This window comes from Somniosus microcephalus, unplaced genomic scaffold, assembly GCF_052327205.1.
Source record: "Somniosus microcephalus isolate GS21.2 unplaced genomic scaffold, FLI_Smic_1.0 unresolved_chr4, whole genome shotgun sequence".
NCBI lineage: Eukaryota > Metazoa > Chordata > Chondrichthyes > Squaliformes > Somniosidae > Somniosus > Somniosus microcephalus.
Window position 1 is genome coordinate 49,463,903 of NW_028225182.1, and position 22,937 is coordinate 49,486,839.

Consider the following 22,937-nt stretch of genomic DNA (forward strand, 5'->3'; position numbering starts at 1 on the left):
CCACAAACAGCGATGTGATAATGACCAGATCATCTGTTTTTAGTGATGTTCGTTGAGGGATAAATATTGCTCAGGACACCGGTGAGAACTCCCCCTGCTCTTCTTTGAAATAGTGCCCTGCGATCTTTTACACCCATCTGAGAGAGCACATTGGGCCTTCAGTTTAACGTCTCATCTGAAAGACGGCCACTCTGACAGTGCAGTGCTCCCTCAGTACTGTCCCTCCGACAGTGCGGCGCTCCCTCAGTACTGCCCCTCCGACAGTGCGGCGCTCCCTCAGTACTGCCCCTCCGACAGTGCGGCGCTCCCTCAGTACTGCCCCTCCGACAGTGCGGCGCTCCCTCAGTACTGCCCCTCCGACAGTGCAGCGCTCCCTCAGTACTGTCCCTCCGACAGTGCGGCGCTCCCTCAGTACTGTCCCTCCGACAGTGCGGCGCTCCCTCAGTACTGCCCCTCCGACAGTGCAGCGCTCCCTCAGTACTGTCCCTCCGACAGTGTGGCGCTCCCTCAGTACTGCCCCTCCGACAGTGCGGCGCTCCCTCAGTACTGCCCCTCCGACAGTGCGGCGCTCCCTCAGTACTGCCCCTCCGACAGTGCGGCGCTCCCTCAGTACTGCCCCTCCGACAGTGCGGCGCTCCCTCAGTACTGTCCCTCCGACAGTGTGGCGCTCCCTCAGTACTACCCCTCTGACAGTGCGGCACTCCCTCAGTACTGCCCCTTCAACAGTGCGGCGCTCCCTCAGTACTGCCCCTCCGACAGTGCAGCGCTCCCTCAGTACTGCCCCTCCGACAGTGCGGCGCTCCCTCAGTACTGTCCCTCCGACAGTGCGGCGCTCCCTCAGTACTGCCCCTCCGATAGTGCAGCGCTCCCTCAGTACTGCCCCTCTGACAGTACGGCGCTCCCTCAGTACTGTCCCTCCGACAGTGCGGCGCTCCCTCAGTACTGCCCCTCCGATAGTGCAGCGCTCCCTCAGTACTGCCCCTCCGACAGTGCGGCACTCCCTCAGTACTGCCCCTCCGACAGTGCGGCGCTCCCTCAGTACTGTCCCTCCGACAGTGCGGCGCTCCCTCAGTACTGCCCCTCCGACAGTGCGGCACTCCCTCAGTACTGCCCCTCCGACAGTGCGGCGCTCCCTCAGTACTGCCCCTCCGACAGTGCGGCACTCCCTCAGTACTGCCCCTCCGACAGTGCGGCGCTCCCTCAGTACTGTCCCTCCGACAGTGCGGCGCTCCCTCAGTACTGCCCCTCCGACAGTGCAGCATTCCCTCAGTACTGCCCCTCCGACAGTGCGGTGCTCCCTCAGTACTAGATTTTTGCGTATCTGGAGTGGGACATGAACCCACAACCTTCTGACTGAGAGGCGAAAGAGTGCTCTCCACTAAGCCACAGCTGACACCTGAGGGTTGTGAATCTTTGGAATTCTCTGCCCCAGAGGGCTGTGGAGGCTCAGTCGCTGAGTATATTCAAGGCTGAGATCGATAGATTTTTGGACTCTGGGGGAATCGAGGGATGTGGAGATCGGGCGGGAAAGTGGAGTTGAGGCCGATGATCAGCCATGATCTCATTGAATGGCGGAGCAGGCTCGAGGGGCCGAATGGCCTCCTCCTGCTCCTAGTTCGTATGTTGTTATGATGGAGGGGGTTTAGGGGGGAGGGAGGGGTATTGGGGGGGTTTACAAATGGCAGCTGAGGTTGGTCAGAGAGGGGCTGACCGCGGGAGGGATTAATGATGGGACATGGTCACTTGCCAGGCCGGGAGCTGGAGCCTACAGCCAGTCGTTGCCTGGAGACACATGCGGGTCACTTATTAACCGGGGGTAACGAGGTGCATCAGCTGACAGAGCCGTGCTTGCTGCAGCAGCGAACGCAAGGTGCTGTGACTGAGCCCCGGCCCGAGCGGAGAAAGTAACGGGCGCGCGAGAGCGGGCAACTTAGCACCCGGATAAAAACACGAGACACCGAGCGCGAAGGGAAAGCGCAGGAACTTCGAGCGCGGGCGTCCCGTGTCGCTAACCCGTGAGTACGACGCTCTGTAATCGTTCGGGGGAGGGGGGGGCGGGAAACCGTGTCCTTTTACGACTTGTTGCTAACAGTGGGTTGTCCTTTAGAGGAGCGGGTTAATGGTCGACTGAATGGTGTCGCAATGGGCTATCCGCTCCCCGCCCGCACCCCCCCGCATGCTCGCGCACGCACACTGAAAAGGGCAAGGCTGGCGAGCCACGGCCAACATCGTACGGCACAAGCACGCGGTCTCCTCGCTGCCGGCGAGTTCCCTATCTCGGCCGCGCCGCTCCGGGGGACTGTGTGGTGGGTGGGTGGGACGACCGCAGGCACTTCTGACAAGAGTCCCCAAAAACAAAATAATAAGGGCGGGAGGAGAACCTGGGGCCCGGCGATCTCAGCCCCTGCCCCCTCCGCCTATCCGCTACATAGCGCAATCCCATACGCCATGCTCTCCGGCTGTTACTAACAGGACAGACACAAGAGTAACAAAACCCAATTTCAGATCAAGAAAGAAAGATCTTGCATTTCTCCAGCGCCTTTCACCAGCTCAGGACGTCCCAACGCGCTCTACAGCCAATGAAGTACTTTTTGAAGTGCAGCCACTGTTGTAATGTGGGAAACACGACAGCCAATTTGCGCACAGCAAGCTCCCGCAAACAGCAATATGATAATGACCAGATCATCTGTTTTTGTGATGTTGATTGAGGGATAAATATTGGCCCCAGGACACCGGGTAGAACTCCCCTGCTCTTCTTCGAAATAGTGGCCATGGGATCTTTTACGTCCACCTGAGAGAGCAGACGGGGCCTCGGTTTAACATCTCAGCCCAAAAGGCAGACACCCTGAGGTAGCAGTGGCCAAGCTTGTTGTCTTCACGGGGTGTTTGTGTACACACTTAGGAGGTCCACTGGTGAAGGCTGTCCATGGTTTGACTAACTCACAGGTATCTCAGCTCAGTATTGATGGATCTCGGGGTTCTGGTTTAGGTTTGACCTGTCACAGAGACACCAGCGTTATTAACAGCCCCTTTCCAACCCTCCAGGAGAACTGAATTCAGATTCCGGTAAGAACTGGCCTCCCACCTCACACCCTCCATAGACTTGGGCTCATCCAAACCTCTGCTGCCCCGTGTCCTAACTCGCACCGAGTCCCGTTCACCCCTCCTGTGCTCGCTGACCTACATTGGCTCCCGGTCTGGCAACACCTCAATTTTAAAATTCTCATCCTTGTTTACAAATCCCTCCATGGCCTCGCCCCTCCCTGTCTCTGTAACCTCCTCCAGCCCCACAACCCCCCGAGATATCTGCGCTCCTCCAATTCCACCCTCTTGAGCATCCCTGATTATAATCACTCAACCTTTGGTGGCCGTGCCTTCAGCTGCCTGGGCCCCAAGCTCTGGAATTCCCTCCCTAAACCTCTCCGCCTCTCTCTCCTCCTTTAAGACACTCCTTAAAACCTACCGCTTTGAACAAGCTTTTGGTCACCTGCCCTAATATCTCCTCATATGGCTCGGTGTCAAATTTTGTTTGATAATCGCTCCTGTGAAGCACCTTGGGATGTTTTACTATGTTAAAGGCGCTGTATCAATACAAGTTGTTGCGGGTTATTCCCCTGCCTTCTGTTCAGTTGCTGTGACTCTCTTTAGTCCGCTGGCCTGTGAAGCACTTTCCCGTGGTGTTTGCGTTTGTGTTCGTGTGGGGAGTGCTGCCTATGTGAGTATTCAGCGCTGGCCCTGGGCCAGGGACAAGAACCCAATCCTCCTGAATTTCCCCTGGTTCAGCTTCAGTGCGTTGGATTAGCAGTTTCCCCGCGGGGGTTCCAGATTAATTACATAACCCTCGGCCTTTGAAAGGGAGCAGGCGGCGTTCAAGAGCCTGCATTTGATTTGGCACCTTGCTGGGCTGAAACACTCTGGGTACAATTCCAGCGCAGCAACTGTTGATGCAGAGACAGACCTGGCATCCGTAGTGTGCACAGCAAGATCCCACAAGTCGCCGCGCGAGATGACTGGCCTGTTTTTGGTGCTGTTGGTCGAGGGAGGGAGGGTGAGCCCAGGACTTCACGGAGGGGAGAACTTTCAAAGGCCGAGGGTTATGTAATTAATCTGGAACCAACGCGGGGAAACTGCTACTCCAACTGAGGCTGAACCAGGGGAAATTCAGGAAGATTGGGTTCTTGTCCCTGGCCCAGGGCCAGCGCTGAATTCATAGAAACATAGAAGATAGGAGCAGGAGTAGGCCATTCGGCCCCTCGAGCCTGTTCCGCCATTTAATGAGATCATGGCTGATCATCCAAACTCAGTACCCTGTCCCTGCCTTCTCCCCATATCCCTTGATCCCTTTAGCCTTAAGAAATATATCTAACTCCTTCTTGAATATATTTAATGAATTGGCCTCAACTGCCTTTTGTGGTAGAGAATTCCACAGGTTCACCACTCTCTGGGTGAAGAAATTCCTCTTCATCTCAGTCCTAAATGGCTTACCCCTTATCTTTAGACTGTGACCCCTAGCTCTGGACTCCCCCGCCATCGGGAACATCCTTCCTGCATCTAGTCTGTCTCGTCTTGTTAGAATTTTATAAGTTTCAATGAGATCCCCTCTCATTCTTCTAAACTCCAGCGAATATAAGCCCAATCGACCCAATCTCTCCTCCTACGCCATTCCTGCCATCCCAGGTATCAGTCTGGTGAATCTTCGCTGCACTCCCTCCATGGCAAGAACATCCTTCCTCAGATAAGACGACCAAAACTGCACACAATACTCAAGGTGTGGTCTCACCAAGGCCCTGTACAACTGCAGCAAGACATCCTTCCTCCTGTACTCGAATCCTCTCGCTACGAAGGCCGACATACCATTTACTCACAAAGGCAGCACTCCCCACACGAACACAAACGCAAACACCACGGGAAAGTGCTTCACAGGCAACGGACTAAAGAGAGTCACAGCAACCTGCCCCTGGGATCTTTAAGAACTGAGGGGCCTCCGTTTATCCCAATGAAGCCCCCTGGATTCTGTCGCTTGAGCACCAGGAATCTTTTGCCCGCTTGTCCCTAAGGCACTGGCTAGTCCAGAAGCTCAGGTCCCGGGGATGCGACCGACCTCCGGTCAGCCCACAGGGAAAAAGAGAAAATGTTGGCCAGATATTTAACGATAAAAAAAGAAAGACTTGCATTTCTACAGCGCTTTTAACCACCTCAGGACGTCCCAAAGCGCTTTACACCCAATGAAGTACTTTTATAGTCACCGTTGTAATGTGGGAAATGCGGCAGCCAATTTGCACACAGCAAGCTCCCACAAACAGCAATGTGATAATGACGGGATAATCTGTTTTTTAGTGATGTTGATTGAGAGATAAATATTGTCCAGGACACCATGAGAACTCCTCTGCTCTTCTTCGGGATAGTGCCATGGGATCTTTTACATCCACCTGAGAGAGCAGACGGGGCCTCGGTTTAACGTCTCATCCAAAAGACGGCGCCTCCGACAGTGCGGCGCTCCCTCAGTACTGCACTGGGAGTGTCAGCCTGGATTATGTGCTCAAGTCTCTGGAGTGGGACTTGAACCCACAACCTTCTGACTCAGAGACAGAAGGTCGTGGGTTCAAGTCCCACCCCAGAGACTTGAGCACATAATCCAGGCTGATACTCCCAGTGCAGTACTGAGGGAGCGCCGCACTGTCGGAGGGACAGTAATGAGGGAGCACCGCACTGTCGGAGGGGCAGTACTGAGGGAGCGCCGCACTGTCGGAGGGACAGTAATGAGGGAGCACCGCACTGTCGGAGGGGCAGTACTGAGGGAGCGCCGCACTGTCGGAGGGGCAGTACTGAGGGAGCGCTGCACTGTCGGAGAGGCAGTACTGAGGGAGCGCCGCACTGTTGATGGGGTAGTACTGAGGGAGCGCTGCACTGTCGGAGAGGCAGTACTGAGGGAGCGCCGCACTGTTGGAGGGGCAGTATTGAGGGAGTGCTGCACTGTCGGAGGGGCAGTACTGAGGGAGCGCCGCACTGTCGGAGGGGCAGTACTGTGGGAGCGCCGCACTGTCGGAGGGGCAGTAATGAGGGAGCGCTGCACTGTCGGAGGGGCAGTACTGAGGGAGCGCCGCATTGTTGGAGGGCCAGTACTGTGGGAGCGCTGCACTGTCAGAGGGGCAGTACTGAGGGAGCGCCGCACTGTCGGAGGGGCAGTACTGAGGGAGCGCAGCACTGTCGGAGGGACAGTACTGAGGGAGCACCGCACTGTCGGAGGGGCAGTACTGTGGGAGCGCCGCACTGTCGGAGGGGCAGTACTGAGGGAGTGCCGCACTGTCGGAGGGGCAGTACTGAGGGAGCGCTGCACTGTCGGAGGGACAGTACTGAGGGAGCACCACACTGTCGGAGGGGCAGTACTGAAGGAGCACCGCACTGTCGGAGGGGCAGTACTGAGGGAGCGCCGCACTGTCGGAGGGACAGTACTGAGGGAGCGCCGCACTGTCGGAGGGACAGTAACGAGGGAGCACCGCACTGTCGGAGGGGCAGTACTGAGGGAGCGCCGCACTGTCGGAGGGGCAGTACTGAGGGAGCGCTGCACTGTCGGAGGGGCAGTACTGAGGGAGCGCCGCACTGTCGGAGGGACAGTAATGAGGGAGCGCTGCACTGTCGGAGGGGCAGTACTGAGGAAGCGCTGCACTGTCGGAGAGGCAGTACTGAGGGAGCGCTGCACTGTTGATGGGGCAGTACTGAGGGAGCGCCGCACTGTCGGAGGGGCAGTACTGAGGGAGCGCCGCACTGTCGGAGGAGCAGTACAGAGAGAGTACCGCACTGTCGGAGGGGCAGTACTGAGGGAGTGCCGCATCGTTAGTTTATGGACTTTACTAGTCTATCCAGATGTTGCACGTTGCACAGACTGGGCTTGCACTCCCTCGAGTATAGAAGATTAAGAGGTGATCTAGTCGAGGTGTTCAAAGCTTTCAAGGGTAGAGAGCGAGAAACTATTTCCTCTGGAGTCCAGAACAAGGGGGCAGAACCTTAAAATTAGAGCCAGGCCGTTCAGGGGTGATGTCAGGAAGACACTTCTTCACACAAAGGGGAGTGGCGATCTGGATATCCCCCCCGCCCCCCCAAAAGCTGTCGAGGCTGGGGGCGAGGGGGTCAATTGGAAATTTCAAAACTGAGTTTGATAGATTTTTGTTGGGTAAGGGTATTAAGGGTTACGGAACCAAGGCAGGCAAATGGAGTTAAGATACAGATCAGCCATGATCTCATTGAATGGCGGAACAGGCTCGAGGGGCTGAATGGCCTCCTCCTGCTCCTATGATCTCACGTGACATTGCACGCAGGAAGTCAGGAGCAAGGGGTAGTCCTCATATGCAGCAGGGTCCAAGGACGGGATGCTTCATATAGAAATATAGAAACATAGAAGATAGGAGCAGGAGTAGGCCATTCGGCCCATCGAGCCTGCTCCGCCATTTAATAAGATCATGGCTGATCATCCAAACTCAGTACCCTCTCCCTGCCTTCTCCCCATATCCCTTGATCCCTTTAGCCTTAAGAAATATATCCAACTCCTTCTTGAATATATTTAATGAATTGGCCTCCACTGCCTTCTGTGGTAGAGAATTCCACAGGTTCACCACTCTCTAGGTGAAGAAATTCCTCCTCATTTCTGTCCTAAATGGCTTACCCCTTATCCTTAGACTGTGACCCCTGGTTCTGGAGTCTCCCACCATCGGGAACATCCTTCCTGCATCTAGTCTGTCTAGTCCTGTTAGAATTTTATAAGTTTCAATGAGATCCCCTCTCATTCTTCTAAACTCCAGCGAGTACAAGCCCAATCGACCCAATCTCTCTTCATACGTCATTCCTGCCATCCCAGGTATCAGTATGTAATTCAGTCCCCATTTTACAGTCACACATGCTGTCCTTATTATTTTTATATACTTTAATTTGACAGAATTTTTGTTTTCAATCATTCACGGGGGATGTGGGCGTCGTTGGCAAGGGTGGCATTTATTGCCCATCCCCTAATCGCCCTTGAGAAGGTGGTGGTGAGCCGCCGCCTTGAACCGCTGCAGTCCGTGTGGTGAAGGTGCTCCCATGGTGCGGTTACGGAGGGAGTTGTCGCCACAACAGTACGTGTGAGTGATGCGATGCTGCAGTTTGAAATGATCTATTGGATTGGGTCCTGTTACTTAGAATTACACGGAATTTACAGCATTGAAGCAGGCCATTCGGACCCACCGCTCTGTGCCGGTGTTTCTGCTCCACACGAGCTTCCTCCCACCCCTCTTCATCTCACGTCCTGTCAGCATGTCCTTCTATTCCTTTCTCCCTCATGTGTTTATCTCGCTTCCCCTTAAATGCATCTGTGCTATTCACCTCAACCACTCCCTGTGGGAGCGAGTTCCACATTCTCACCACTCTCTGGGTAAAGAAGTTTCTCCTGAATTCCCGATTGGATTCATTAGTGACTGTCTTATATTGATGACCACTAGTGCTGGTCTCCCCCCACACGTGGAAACATCTTCTCTACGTCTACCTGGCAAATCCTTTCATGTTCTTAAGGACCTCTATCAGGTCGCCCCTTTGCCTAAGAGCCCCAGCCTGTTCAGTCTTTCCTGATGGGTATAACCTCTCAGTTCTGGTATCATCCTTGTAAATCCTGGTGGGCCTCACTCTGTGAAAGGGGCTCCTGGTTTTTCACCGGCTACTTTGTGAGTTCATTCTCCAAGTCCAGCGCTGGCTTGAAGCAGTTTCTGTTTTGCACCAATGCCAAGCTTGTTAATTGGAGTGAAGGCCCAGACTGAGTGCAAGGCCAAGTGAGACTCTCTCCTCCAGGACTGCTGCTTTAGGTGCCAAGGCTCAATGGGTACCTCTCTCTCTCCCTCCGATCTGAGTCAGAAGGTTGTGTTCAAATACTACTCCAGAGACTTGAGCACAAAATCCAGCCTAATAGTCCAGTGCAGTACTGAGGGAGCGCCGCACTGTGGGAGGGGCAGCACTGAGGGAGCGCCGCACTGTCGGAGGGGCAGTACTGAGGGAGCGCCGCACTGTGGGAGGGGCAGCACTGAGGGAGCGCCGCACTGTCGGAATGACAGTAATGAGGGAGCGCCGCACTGTCGGAGGGGCAGTACTGAGGGAGTGCTGCACTGTTGGAGGGGCAGTACTGAGGGAGCGCCGCATTGTCGGAGGGGCAGTACTGAGGGAGCGCCGCACTGTCGGAGGGGCAGTACTGAGGGAGTGCTGCACTGTTGGAGGGGCAGTACTGAGGGTGTGCTGCACTGTTGGAGGGGCAGTACTGAGGGAGCGCCGCACTGTCGGAGGGGCAGTACTGAGGGAGTGCTGCACTGTTGGAGGGGCAGTACTGAGGGAGCGCCACACTGTCGGAGGGGCAGTATTGAGGAAGCGCCGCACTGTCGGAGGTGCCGTCTTTCAGATGAGACATTAAACCGAGGCCCCGACTGCCCTCTCAGTAAAAGATCCCATGGCCACTATTTCGAAGAGGAGCAGGGGAGTTCTCCCCGATGTCCTGGGCCAATATTTATCTCTCAGTCAACATCACAAAAAATTAACTGGTCATTATCTCGTTGCTGTGTGTGGGAGCTTGCTGTGCGCAAGTTGACTGCCGTGTTTCCTACATTACAACAGTGACTACACTTCAAAAAAAGCACTTCATTGGCTGTGAAGTGTCCTGAGGTCGTGAAAAGCGCTATATAACGCAAATTGTTTCTTTCTTAATCTGCTGTCGGATCAGGCCCGGGCTGTGCTTACTCTATAACTGCAATGTTAGTACAAAGCGAGACTGCTGCACACCAACACCACTGCGGTAATGTAAATGCACCGAGAGGTGCTGGGCGATTCACCCCCTCCCTGCTTGCCCTTGAGAAATCATCCTGGCGCTGCCTGGCATCTAACACACCCGTCGGCTTGCCAACTCTTGCCCCCAATCACCCCGTCCAACCGAACAGCCTTACCGTCCCTCCCCCGCCCCCGATCTCCAATATTTTTCTAACTAATAAATGAAAGTGTGGAAAGAAAATGAAATTAAAGGACAACTTTTTTTTTGAATGGCCCTTCGAATTTTCCTCCTGGGCTTTTTGCTCATGAGATAGGGCCGGTGAGGTCGAAGGTCAGATCAGCCATGATCTCATTGAATGGCGGGGCAGGCTCGAAGGGGCCGAATGGCCGACTCCTGCTCCGATTTCTTATGTTCTTATGTTTCTTATAACTCATCTTCAAGTCCTGGCGACTGCAGGATAATCCCGGTGGGCCGGAAAACCCCGCCCAGGCTGCCCGTGAGAGTTTAGGGACTTTGCGGGCTCGAATCCTTAAAGGTGGCGGGGGCAGGTTGATCAGGTGGTTCAAAAAAAAGCATCCTTGGGTTTATAAACAGGGGCATAGAGTATAAAAGCCAAGCAATGGGGCTCGCAGGGGGCCGTGTGGCCTACTCCTGCTCCTCTTTCTGGGATGGCGTAGCACGGGTCTATACTTGATTCATTCACATTGACTCGCCCAAAGACAGAACGGCCTTAAAATATGGTTCAAATCAGGGGTTTTTATCCGGGGGGCCCGCGAGGAGGTTGTAAGGAGTCCGCCAATTCAGCATCTTCCGAGAATAAACCCCACTCTGCGAGCCGGGCCCACGAAACAAAAGAGCGAAGACCGATCACCACCGGCGTCAGTGCTGCCCCGCTTATTACAGGGTGACCGGACATACATAAGACATAGGAGCCAGGAGTCGGTCATTTCACCCCTCGCGCCTGCTCCGCCTTTCAATAAGATCATGGCTGATCCGATCTTGGCCTCAACTCCACTTCCCTGCCCGCTCTCTGACGTAAGAAAACTACGAGGCACTTGGTCTAAGCGTTAAACAAAGCTTTAATCAACTGTTTTACAACATGGAGGTCTAGTTGTGTCCTTCACTAGTTCCTGTTAAGAATGTCCTGCGCAAGCTGGGCCCGTGCCCGAGTATTTATACTCTCCCTGGACAGCGCCACCCGCAGGCCGCTCAGTATTATTTCATAAGTCTTTCTTTCATGAATGACTGATTCATGTCACTCCCATAACCCTTGACTCCCCCGGAGCTCAAATATCTGTCTATCTCCACCTAAATATATTCAATGACTCCGCCTCCACAGCTCTCCGGGGAAGAGAATTCCAAAGATTCACGACCCTCCGAGAGAAGAAATTTCTCATCTCCATTTAAATGGGTGCCCCCTTATTCTGAAACTGTGCCCCCTGGTTCTAGATTCCCCCACAAGGGGAAACATCCTCTCTGCATCTACCCTGTCAAGTCCCTATAGGTTTTAATAAGATCCCCTCTCATTCTTCTAAACTCCAATGAGTATAGGCCTAACCTGCTCAACCTTTCTTCATTAAGACAACCCCTTCATCTCCGGAATCAACCTCGTGAACCTTCTCTGAACTGCCTCCGTGTTGCGGAGAACCGCGTCATAGAGTCATAGAGTTATACAGCACAGAAAGAGGCCCTTCGGCCCATCGTGTCCGCGCCGGCAATCAAGCCCTGTATTCTAATCCCATTTTCCAGCATTTGGTCCGTAGACTTGTATGTTATGGCGTTTCAAGTGCTCATCTAAATGCTTCTTGAATGTTGTGAGGGTTCCTGCCTCTACCGCCCTTTCAGGCAGTGAGTTCCAGATTCCAACCACCCTCTGGGTGAAAAAGTTCTTCCTCAAATCCCCTCTAAACCTCCTGCCCCTTACCTTGAAACTATGCCCCCTGGTTACTGACCCCCCTACTAAGGGGAAAAGTTCCTTTCTATCTACCCTATCTATGCCCCTCATAATTTTGTACACCTCAATCAGGTCCCCCCTCAGCCTTCTCTGCTCTAAGGAAAACAACCCCAGCCTGTCCAGTCTCTCTTCATAGCTGAAGCACTCCAGCCCAGGTAACATCCTGGTGAATCTCCTCTGCACCCTCTCCAATGCAATCACATCCTTCCTATAGTGTGGCGACCAGAACTGCACACAGTATTCCAGCTGTGGCCTAACCGGCGTTTTGTACAGCTCCATCATAACCTCCCTGCTCTTATATTCTATGCCTCGGCTAATGAAGGCAAGTATCCCATATGCCTTTTTAACCACCATATCCACCTGTTCTGCTGCCTTCAGGGATTTATGTACATGCACACCAAGGTCCCTCTGATCCTCTGTCTTTCCTAGGGTCCTACCATTCATTGTGTATTCCCTTGCCTTGTTAGTCCCTCCAAAATGCATCACCTCACACTTTTCAGGGATAAATTCCATTTGCCACTGTTCCGCCCATCTGACCAACCCATCTATATTGTCCTGCAGACTGAGGCTACCCTCCTCGCTATTTACCACCCCACCAATTTTCGTGTCATCTGCGAACTTACTGATCATACCTTTTACATTCACATCCAAATCATTAATGTAGACCACAAACAGCAAGGGACCCAGCACCGATCCCTGCAGTACCCCACTGGACACAGGCTTCCAGTCACAAAAACAACCTTCGACCATCACCCTCTGCCTTCTGCCACTAAGCCAGTTTTGGATCCAATGTGTCAAGTCACCCTGGATCCCATGGGCTCTTACCTTCTTGACCAGTCTCCTATGCGGGACTTTATCGAAAGCCTTACTGAAATCCATGTATACCACATCCACTGCACTACCCTCATCCACACACCTAGTCACCCCCTCGAAAAATTCAATCAAATTAGTCAGACATGATCTTCCCTTGACAAAGCCATGCTGACTATCCCGGATTAATCCTTGCCTCTCCAAGTGGAGACTAATTCTGTCCCTCAGAATTTTTCCAATAATTTCCCCGGGCAAATGATGTCCCCGGCAGAGTTCCCCGGTTTAGGTAAGCCATTCCCCTGAATATGCCCCGGGTTTGAATTGGGAGCCACGTGACCCCCCCCTCCACGAGCTGCCCTGAGGGTTCCAATTGGTGTATGGGACGTCAATCTCCTGCTTTCAACCAGTAGGAGGGGGAATTTAATTTGTGCAGAGGTCGCGCTCTGAGGCCGCAGTACACGTTCACTGTGAACTCAATTTGCAGCCAACTTGGGCGTCCTACAGTTTCCCGGCCGGGCTACTTTGCTGTGCTCCCACCCTGTGTGTCCCCAGATTCACTTTTAGAGAATATGGTCACCCTATTACTCAGAATGAGACCTCGGAATAGGCGATAATTTTTTTGTTAACCCACCTGCAGAAAAGAGTGTTTAATTCAGGAGGTTGGGCTGGTGTGCCGCCGTCCCCCTGCTGTTGGCGGAGAGGAGAACACCCCATTCCCGCTCCCGCTCCTCCCCCAGATCCGTCAGGGACCGTTGGCAGCCGCTTCTTCCCCCGGCAACCCGTGCGGCACGCGCTCTCCTGCCCGCCCGTCGTATAATGTGGATAAATGCGAGGTTATCCACTTTGGTGGCAAGAACAGGAAGGCAGATTATTATCTGAACAGCAATAGATTGGGAGAAGGGGAAGTGCAACGAGACCTGGGTGTCCTTGTGCACCAGTCGCTGAAGGTAAGCATGCAGGTGCAGCAGGCGGTTAAGAAGGCAAATGGTATGTTGGCCTTCGTAGCGAGAGGATTCGAGTACAGGAGCAAGGATGTCTTGCTGAAGTTGTACAGGGCCTTGGTGAGACCACACCTTGAGTATTGTGTGCAGTTTTGGTCGCCTTATCTGAGGAAGGATGTTCTTGCCATGGAGGGAGTGCAGCGAAGATTCACCAGACTGATACCTGGGATGGCAGGAATGACGTATGAGGAGAGATTGGGTCGATTGGGCTTATACTCGCTGGAGTTTAGAAGAATGAGAGCGGATCTCATTGAAACTTATAAAATTCTAACAGGACTAGACAGACTAGATGCAGGAAGGATGTTCCCGATGGTCGGGGAGTCCAGAACCAGGGGTCACAGTCTAAGGATAAGGGGTAAGCCATTTAGGACAGAGATGAGGAGGAATTTCTTCACCCAGAGAGTGGTGAACCTGTGGAATTCTCTACCACAGAAGGCAGTTGAGGCCAATTCATTAAATATATTCAAGAAGGAGTTAGATATATTTCTTAAGGCTAAAGGGATCAAGGGATATGGGGAGAAGGCAGGGACAGGGTACTGAATTTGGATGATCAGCCATGATCTCATTGAATGGCGGAACAGGCTCGAGGGGCCGAATGGCCTACTCCTGCTCCTATGTTTCTGTGTAAGGGGGGAGGGGGGCAACAGGTCGACAGGGTTTGATGTCCATTTTAGCGGCGGGGGGGGGATGCAATGGGCCAAGAATTGGCCAGAGTCTGGGTGACTGTCCGGCTGACATCGCCCTTTGCGCTGCCTGCGGCCGCCACCGAGAGCTCGCGGTCCCGGGTCCGAGTCCTGGAGGGTGGGGGGATCACTCACGCCAGGTGCGGACGGCCATGGAAGTTGACTATTTTTATGTATAACATACACCATTTTGCACTGGGAGGTGAGCCTGGGACTTAGGCGCACATCGCACGCAGTGATCTGTCTGATTTTCTGTTGTGGGATCTTGCTGTGCGTGATTGTGCTGCTGATTTTTAACCACGTGACAGGGCACCGCCCTTAAAAAAAAATTTGCTGCGTTGTGTCACAGGCGGGGTCCGGGTGAATTTTTATAACATGGACTCAGAGGCAAAAAGGTTGAGAACCCCAGGTTTAAATAATTGAACGAATTCGTGTTTGAAGGGGCAGCAAATGATGCGGCCACATTCTCTGATGATTTCTACAGACTCTCCCTCCTCCCTCCACCCTCTCCGTGTTGAAGTCAGGATTCGCCGCCCCCCGCCTCTCTCTCCCGCTCTAACTCACTGGGCTGGATTTTGATACTGGAGGCATGTAGGAGGCGGGACTACAACTTTCGGGGTTGTAGTCCCGCCTCCATCGAGTTGTGGCCAACCCACGTGATTTTCACTTGATTGACCTTGTTGAGACCGCCCAGCGGGTTCAGCAGGCCAATTAAGGGCCACCCGGCAACAGGTGACGTCACAGATTGACATTTCATCTGTCAAGAGCCTTTGACAGGTGAAATATCAGCGTTTCACAGCTCTTTGAAGCTATCAAACACTGACAATCTGTACACTAAGTTAATTCCTTCCTCTCAGGCTGATTTAGAGATCTCTCCGGAACAGAAAGCTGAATGCTGCAACTTTTGACAGCTCGCGGCCATTCTGCTTTCTGTGCCGGTGAGATGAGGGACTCCCGAGACCTGAGGGAAGGAAGACTGTAAAGGTAAGTAAAGGTTAGTAGAACTTCTTTAAACACTTTACACAAACCAAACACACTTACCTTTGCACTCATGCACCCATCACTCACCTGAACACCGGACATCTCGAACCCTCCGAGCCCTTCAGCCCGACGGTCCGCCTCGCTAACTTGGCGTGGTTTGGCGCTGTCGGGAATCCCGCACTTCAGGGATAAAAATAGGGATTAGGCTAAAAACTGCCTGTTAACTAGCTGTTAACAGGCAGTTAATTGGCACTAATCCCCTTCCCGCCTCGGGGAGGTGGGTCCCAGTGCGGGGCGGGTACCCGCCTCCTTTGAAACTGGCATGGAGGCGGGTTGGGAGCGGGATGGGTTCGTGCCCCCCCCCATTTCGGGATTTTAACCCCCCACACGCCTCCAATCCCGCCTCCACGGCCCAATGAAAATCCTGCCCGTTCTTTCCCAGGCGCTCCTCCCGGTCTTTTGGATTCCTGAAATCTACAGACTTTTAGGCCTCACTGTCGGTGCCGCTGAGCCATTTATCTCATCTCCTCGACTCGTTTCAACCTCGCGCGTCGGGTTCCTCAACTTCAAAAAAAAAAAAATAATAATTTGTGACCACGAAGTAAACGGGAACTTGTGTCCATTGTACAAAGTGGAGGCACCTCCATCTGTTCGGAAAATTGTCCACAACATATAGTCAAGCTCCGAGACATCACTGTCCATCATGTTGTGCTGCTAACCTGGTGCCCTATGCTATCAACAACCACAACCTGCATTTATACAGTGCCTTTAACGTAGTAAAATGTCCCTGAGGCGGGTCACAGGAGCAATTATCAAACAAAATTTGACGCCGGGCCACATAAGGAGTGACATGAATCAGTCATTCATGAAAGAAAGACTTATGAAATAATACTGAGTGGCCTACGGGTGGCGCTGTCCAGGGAGAGTATAAATACTCGGGCACGGGCCCAGCTTGCGCAGGTCATTCTTAACAGGAACTAGTGAAGGACACAACTAGACCTCCATGTTGTAAAACAGTTGATTAAAGCTTTTTTTTAACACTTAGACTAAGTGCCTAGTAGTTTTCTTACGTCAAGAAGATATTAGGACAGATGACCAAAAGCTTGGTGAAAGAGAGGCGGGGGAGAATTCCAGAGCTCAGGGCCCCAGGCAGCTGAAGGCGCGGCCGCCAATGGTGGAGCGATTAAAATCGGGGGATGCGCAAGAGGCCAGAATTAGAGGAGCACAGAGATCTCGGAGGGGGTTGTGGGGCTGGAGGAGGTTACAGAGATTGGGAGGGGGGCGAGGGCCATGGAGGGATTTGATATCAAGGATGAGAATTTTAAAATCGAGGCGTTGCCGGACCGGGAGCCAATGTAGGTCAGCGCCTTGGGACGTTTTACTACATTAAAGGTGCTATTTAAATACAGGACGTTGTTGCTAATGGTGTACAGTACACTGGGCTATTCGCCCAACATCATGGACAGTATGATAGCAAAATACTGCGGATGCTGGAAATCCGAAATAACAACAGAAAACGCTGGAAAAACTCAGCAGGCCAGGCAACATCTGTAGAGAGAGAAACAGAGTTAACATTTCAGGTCGAAACCCTTCTTCAGAACTGAGAAAAAATGGCAGGAAATGAAACAGATTAAAAGGCAGTTAGGGGGCTGGGAAATGGGGGAGGGGATGAAAGTAGAGACATTAAGAGATATTCAAGGGGAGACGAGATGGTAATAGGACAGGTAAAGACGTTGACTCTGTTTTGCCCTATGGATGTTGCCTGGCCTGCTGCGTTTTTCCAGCGTTTTCTGTTGTGATCATGGACAGTAATGTCTCTGAGCTTGACAAAGTAAATCAAATCAAATCAAATCAACTTTTATTGTCATTGTTAGTGCACAAGTGCAGTACAACGAAATGTAGGCTTGCGACTCCCGAGAGTGTACATTTAGATTAAGACATTTAAACATTCAACATTCATTTGGCTTGTAATACATTAACATAAACATAACCATAATAAAGTGCATTGGCAGATGTGCAGGCTTTAGAGTTTATTTGTGGAGTTCAGTAGGATGACAGCCCTGGGAAAGAAGCTGTTCCTAAATCTGGTCGTACGGGTGCGAATGCATCTGTAGCGTCTCCCAGATGGCAGGAGGGCGAACAGACTGTGGCTGGGGTGGGTAGGGTCTTTGATGATGGACCGTGACCTCCGTAAACAGCGTTTCTGGTATATGTGCTCTATGGTCGGTAGCCGGGTGCCGGTAATGTGTTGGGCAGTTTTGACTACCCGCTGCAGGGCTTTCCGGTCATAGTAGCTACAGCTGCCATACCACACTGTGATACAGTTCGTCAGGATGCTCTCTATTGTGCAGCGGTAAAAGTTAGAGAGGATCAGGGGTGACAGGTTACATCCCTTCAGCCTCCTTAGGAAATATAGGCGCTGCTGGGCCTTCTTCACCAGAGAGGAGGTATTGAGGGACCAGGAGAGGTCTTCCGTGATGTGGACTCCGAGGAACTTAAAGCTGTCCACCCTTCCCACCACAGCCCCATGGATGATTGAGGTGCAATTTGGAAAGTTCCACAAGATGTTCGAAGGAGACATGGACAGTGGTGGGGAAGAGACAGAGGCACAGAGAGAGAGAGGGAAGCAGCAATGGATGGTGGAGAGAGAAAAGCGGAGATAAAAAGAGAGAGAGAGAGAGGAAGAGAAGAAAGGTCACGATGGAGAGGTTGGAAGGTAGAATGAGAGAAGGACCACCTCCTGATCTCTTCCACCACTTGGCTGTGAACTAGCGCTCGGCAAAGAAACGGAGTGTGTTGTGTCAAGACGGGAACACGCACATATTGCAATGGCGGGAAGCCAGGCAGTAAAATGGTTGCTGTGACATAGACCCTTGTTCCCTGTGGATGTTTATTTGGTTACTGGTTAACCCGCAAAAGGCCAAGGTGTCCCATTAGCCATTTAACTAGTGAGCTCGGAAGGGCTGCGCTCGTCTTGAATGCCCAGAATTGCCTTTCAAAGCTCTGCCCTGTGTTGTTTGCAAAACAAAAAAAAATATCTGCACAGAACGGGATAAAACGGAGCGGACTTGAACCGAGTGTTTCATTTGGGAATTTGGGAAGAGTGGGAATTCAGAGAAGAGGGGAAGGAGTTGCTGCTTCTTGCCTACACTACTTTGTGTTACAGGTAGATATTTAATTTCATTACCCATAACTTAATTTAGAGCAAGGAAGTAGTCAAGAAACTACACTAAGTTGCCTAAATACAAATTTAATTACATTTAATTAAATAACACAAGGTCATAAAGGGATGGCAGTGCAGCTGGTGAGCCCCAACTGCAGCATGTGGGAGTTTGTGGACAGCATTGTGATCCCGGACAACCGCGTTTGCAGTAAGTGCCTGCATCTTGAGGAACTTCAGCTCAGAGTTGTTGAGCTGGAGTCTGAGGTGCAGACATTGCGGGGCATCACGGAGGAGGAGAGTTACCTGGACACTTTGATCCAGGACACAGTCACACCCCTTAGGTTAGGTAGTGGTACAGGTCTGGTTAGTGGTCAGGGACAGGAGGGTGTGACTGCAACTCAGGCAGGTAAGGGAACCCCAGGTGCAGTGCTGGAGGAGCCTCGGCTTTCATAGAGCCATAGAGTTATACAGCACAGGAAGAGGCCCTTCGGCCCATCGTGTCCACGCCGGCCATCAAGCCCTGTCTATTCTAATCCCATTTTCCAGCACTTGGTCCGTAGCCTTGTATGCTATGGCGTTTCAAGTGCTCATCTAAATGCTTCTTGAATGTTGTGAGGGTTCCTGCCTCTACCACCCTTTCAGGCAGTGAGTTCCAGATTCCAACCACCCTCTGGGTGAAAAAGTTTTTCCTCAAATCCCCTCTAAACCTCCTGCCCCTTACCTTGAAATTATGCCCCCTGGTTATTGACCCCTCTACTAAGTGGAAAAGTTCCTTTTTATCTACCCTATCTATGCCCCTCATAATTTTGTACACCTTTGCCCTTGTCCAACAGGTATGAGGTTCTTGTTGCCTGTGTGGATGAGGGAAAAGCCTACAGGATGGATGAGCAAGCTGACCACAGCACCATGGTGCAGGAGGCCATTCAAGTGGGGGGAGTGAAAGGGAATGTAGTTGTGGTAGGGGACAGTATAGTCAGAGGGATAGATACTGTTCTCTGCAGCCGCGACCGAGAGTTCCGAAGGTTGTGTTGCCTGCCCGGTGCCAGGGTTTAAGACATCTCCTCATGGCTGGAGAAGAAGTGGGAGGGGTAGGATCCAATTGTAGTGGTCCAGGTAGGAACCAACGACATAGGTAGAACTAGGAATGAGGTTCTGCTGATGGAGTTTGAGGAGCTAGGATCCAAATTAAAAAGCAGAACCTCAAAGATAATAATCTCTGGATTGTTACCTGAGCCATGCACAAATTGGCATAGGGACAAACAGATTAGAGGTTTATATGCATGGCTCAAAGAGTGGTGTGGGAGGAAGGGGTTTCAGTTCATGGGGCACTGGCACCAGTACTGGGGAAAGAGGGAGCTGTTCCGTTGGGACGGGCTCCACTTAAACCGGGCTGGGACCAGTGTCCTGGCGAACCGAATAACTAGGGCAGTAGACAGGGCTTTAAACTAATGAAGGGGGTCGGTGGGAGGATTCAGGAAAGAGTAAATTTAAAAGCAACATTAGAAATGTCGAGGCTCTAGAGCAGAGCAGAGTTTTAGTTAAAATAAGCAGAGTGGGTCAGGAAGGGACAGAGAGAGTAACAAAGGAAATAAGGCACCAGTGACTAAGGTGATATCAGGGAAAAATAGAAATAAGTCAAAGCTAAAGGCACTACATCTGAATGCGCGAAACATGCACAACAAAATAGATGAATTAATAGCGCAGATAGAAATTAAACAGGTTTGATCTAATAGCCATTACAGAGACGTGGTTGCAAAGTGACCAAGGTTGGGAACTAAATATTCCAGGATATTTAAATTTTAGACGAGATAGGCAACATGGAAAAGGAGGAGGGGTAGCCCTGATAATAAAGGATGGGATAAAGACTGTAGAGAGAAAGGATCTTAGCTCCGAAAATCAAGAAGTAGAATCAGTTTGGGTGGAGCTAAGAAACAGCAAGGGGCAGAAAACATTGGTGGGAGTTGTTTATAGGCCCCCAAACAGTAGTTGTAATGTAGGGCAGAGTATAAATCAGGAATTTAGAGACACATGTAACAAGGGTAATACAGTGAACATGGGGGACTTTAATCTAGACTGGGCAAACCAAATTTGCAGTAATAGTGCGGAGGACGAATTCATGGAATGTATACAAGATAGTTTTCTAGATTAGTATGTTGGGGAACCAACTAGGGAACAGGCTATTTTAGATCTAGTATTGTGCAACGAGAAAGGGTTCATTAATAACCTTGTGGTAAAACGGCATTTAGGGAAGAGTGACCATAATATGATAGAATTTTATATTGAGTTTGAAAGTGATTTAGTTAAATCCGAAACTAGGGTCTTAAATCTAAACAAAGCAAACTACGTAGGTATGAGGGGCGAGTTGGCTAAGGTAGATTGGGAAACTACATTAAAAGGTATGATGGTAGACAAGCAATGGCTAGCATTTAAAGATTTAATACATAATTTACATCAAATATACATTCCTTTAAGGCACAAAAACCCCACAGGAAAAGTGGTCCAACCATGGCTAACAAGAGAAATTAAAGATAGTATTAGATCAAAGGAAGAGGCTCGCTGGAGTTTAGAAGAATGAGAGGGGATCTCATTGAAACTTATAAAATTCTAACAGGACTAGACAGACTAGATGCAGGAAGGATGTTCCTAATGGTTGGGGAGTCCAGAACCAGGGGTCAAAGTCAAAGGATAAGGGGTAAGCCATTTAGGACAGAGATGAGGAGGAATTTCTTCACCCAGAGAGTGGTGAACCTGTGGAATTCTCTACCACAGAAGGCAGTAGAGGCCAATTCATTAAATATATGCATGCCCGATACGAGACTCCCAAAACAAGCGCTCTATTCGGAGCTCCGGCACGGCAAGAGAGCCCCAGGTGGGCAGAGGAAACGCTTCAAGGACACCCTCAAAGCCTCCTTGAAAAAGTGTAACATCCCCACCGACACCTGGGAATCCCTGGCCCAAGACCACACAAAGTGGAGGAGAAGCATCCGGGAAGGCGCCGAACACCGCGAGTCTCTTCGCCGGGAGCAAGCAGAAGCCAAGCGCAGGCAGCACAAGGAGCGCACGTCAACCCAAGCACCCCACCCACCCGCCCCTTCAACCACCGTCTGCCCCACCTGTGACAGAGACTGTAGGTCCCGCATTGGACTCATCAGTCACCTCAGAACTCATTTTTAATGTGGAAGCAAGTAATCCTCGGTTCTGAGGGACTGCTTAAGAAGAAGAAATATATTCAAGAAGGAGTTGGATATATTTCTTAAGGCTAAAGGGATCAAGGGATATGGGGAGAAGGCAGGGACAGGGTACTGAATTTGGATGATCAGCCATGATCTCATTGAATGGCGGAGCAGGCTCGAGGGGCCGAATGGCCTACTCCTGCTCCTATCTTCTATGTTTCTATAATGTTGCCAAAAAGAGCAGTAACCCTGAGGATTGGGAGGATTTTAGAATTCAGCAAAGGAGGACCAAGAAATTGATAAAGAAAGGGAAAATAGAATATGAGAGTAAACTAGCGAGAGACATAAAAACAGACTGTAAAAGCTTCTATAGGTATGTTACAAGGAAAAGATTCGCTAAAGTAAATGTGGGTCCCTTACAGGCTGAGACAGGAGAAATTATAATGGGGAATAAGGAAATGGCTGAGAAATTAAACAAATATTTTATGTCTGTCTTCATGGAAGAAGACGCAAACAACTTCCTGGAAATAGTGGAGAATCAAGGGTCTAGAGAGAATGTGGAACTGGAAGAAATTAGTATTAGTAAAAAAAAGTGCTGGAGAAATTAATGGGACTGAAACCGATAAATCCCCTGGACCTGATGGCCTACACCCTAGGGTTTTGAAAGAGGTGGCTATAGAGATAGTGGATGCATTGGTTGTCATCTTCCAGAATTCCATAGATTCTGGAATGGTTCCCGCGGATTGGAAGGTAGAAAATGTAACCCCACTATTTAAGAAAGGAGGGAGAGAGAAAACGGGGAACTACAGACCAGTTAGCCTGACATCAGTAGATGGGGAATTGCTAGAATCTATTATTAAGGACGTGGTAACAGGGCACTTAGAAAATAATAATAGGATTGGGCAGAGTCAGCACGGATTTATGAAAGGGAAATCATGGTTGACTAATCTCAGTTTTTTGAGGTTGTAACTAGCAGGATAGATAAGGGGGGACCAGTGGATGTGGTGTATTTGGATTTTCAGAAGGCATTTGATAAGGTGCCACACAAGTGATTATTAAACAAAATTAGGGCTCATGGGATTGGGGGTAATATACTAGCATGGATTGAAGATTGGTTAACGGACAGAAAACAGAGAGTAGGAATAAACGGATCATTTTTGGGTTGGCGGGCTGTAACTAGTGGGGTACCGCAAGGATCAGTGCTCGGGCCTCAGCTATTCACAATCTACATCAATGATTTGGATGAGGGGACCAAATGTAATATATCCAAGTTTGCTGATGATACAAAGCTGGGCGGGAATGTAAGTTGTGAGGAGGATACAAAGAGGCTTCAAGGGGATATAGACAGGCTAAGTGAGAGGGCAAGAACATGGCAAATGGAATATAATGTGGAGAAA

The 22,937-nt window shown here is 51.1% G+C and overlaps 1 protein-coding gene across 1 annotated transcript in view; it reads left to right on the forward strand.

Moving 5' to 3' along the window:
* The first annotated feature begins 1,848 nt into the window (after positions 1–1,848).
* The window catches only part of LOC147091060 (P2Y purinoceptor 3), a 49,057-nt gene continuing 27,968 nt past the window's right edge, over positions 1,849–22,937 (forward strand). The window contains exon 1 of the mRNA XM_085977144.1: positions 1,849–2,015. The gene's annotated coding sequence lies outside the window, so the exon portion shown is untranslated. The remainder of the gene's footprint in view (positions 2,016–22,937) is intronic.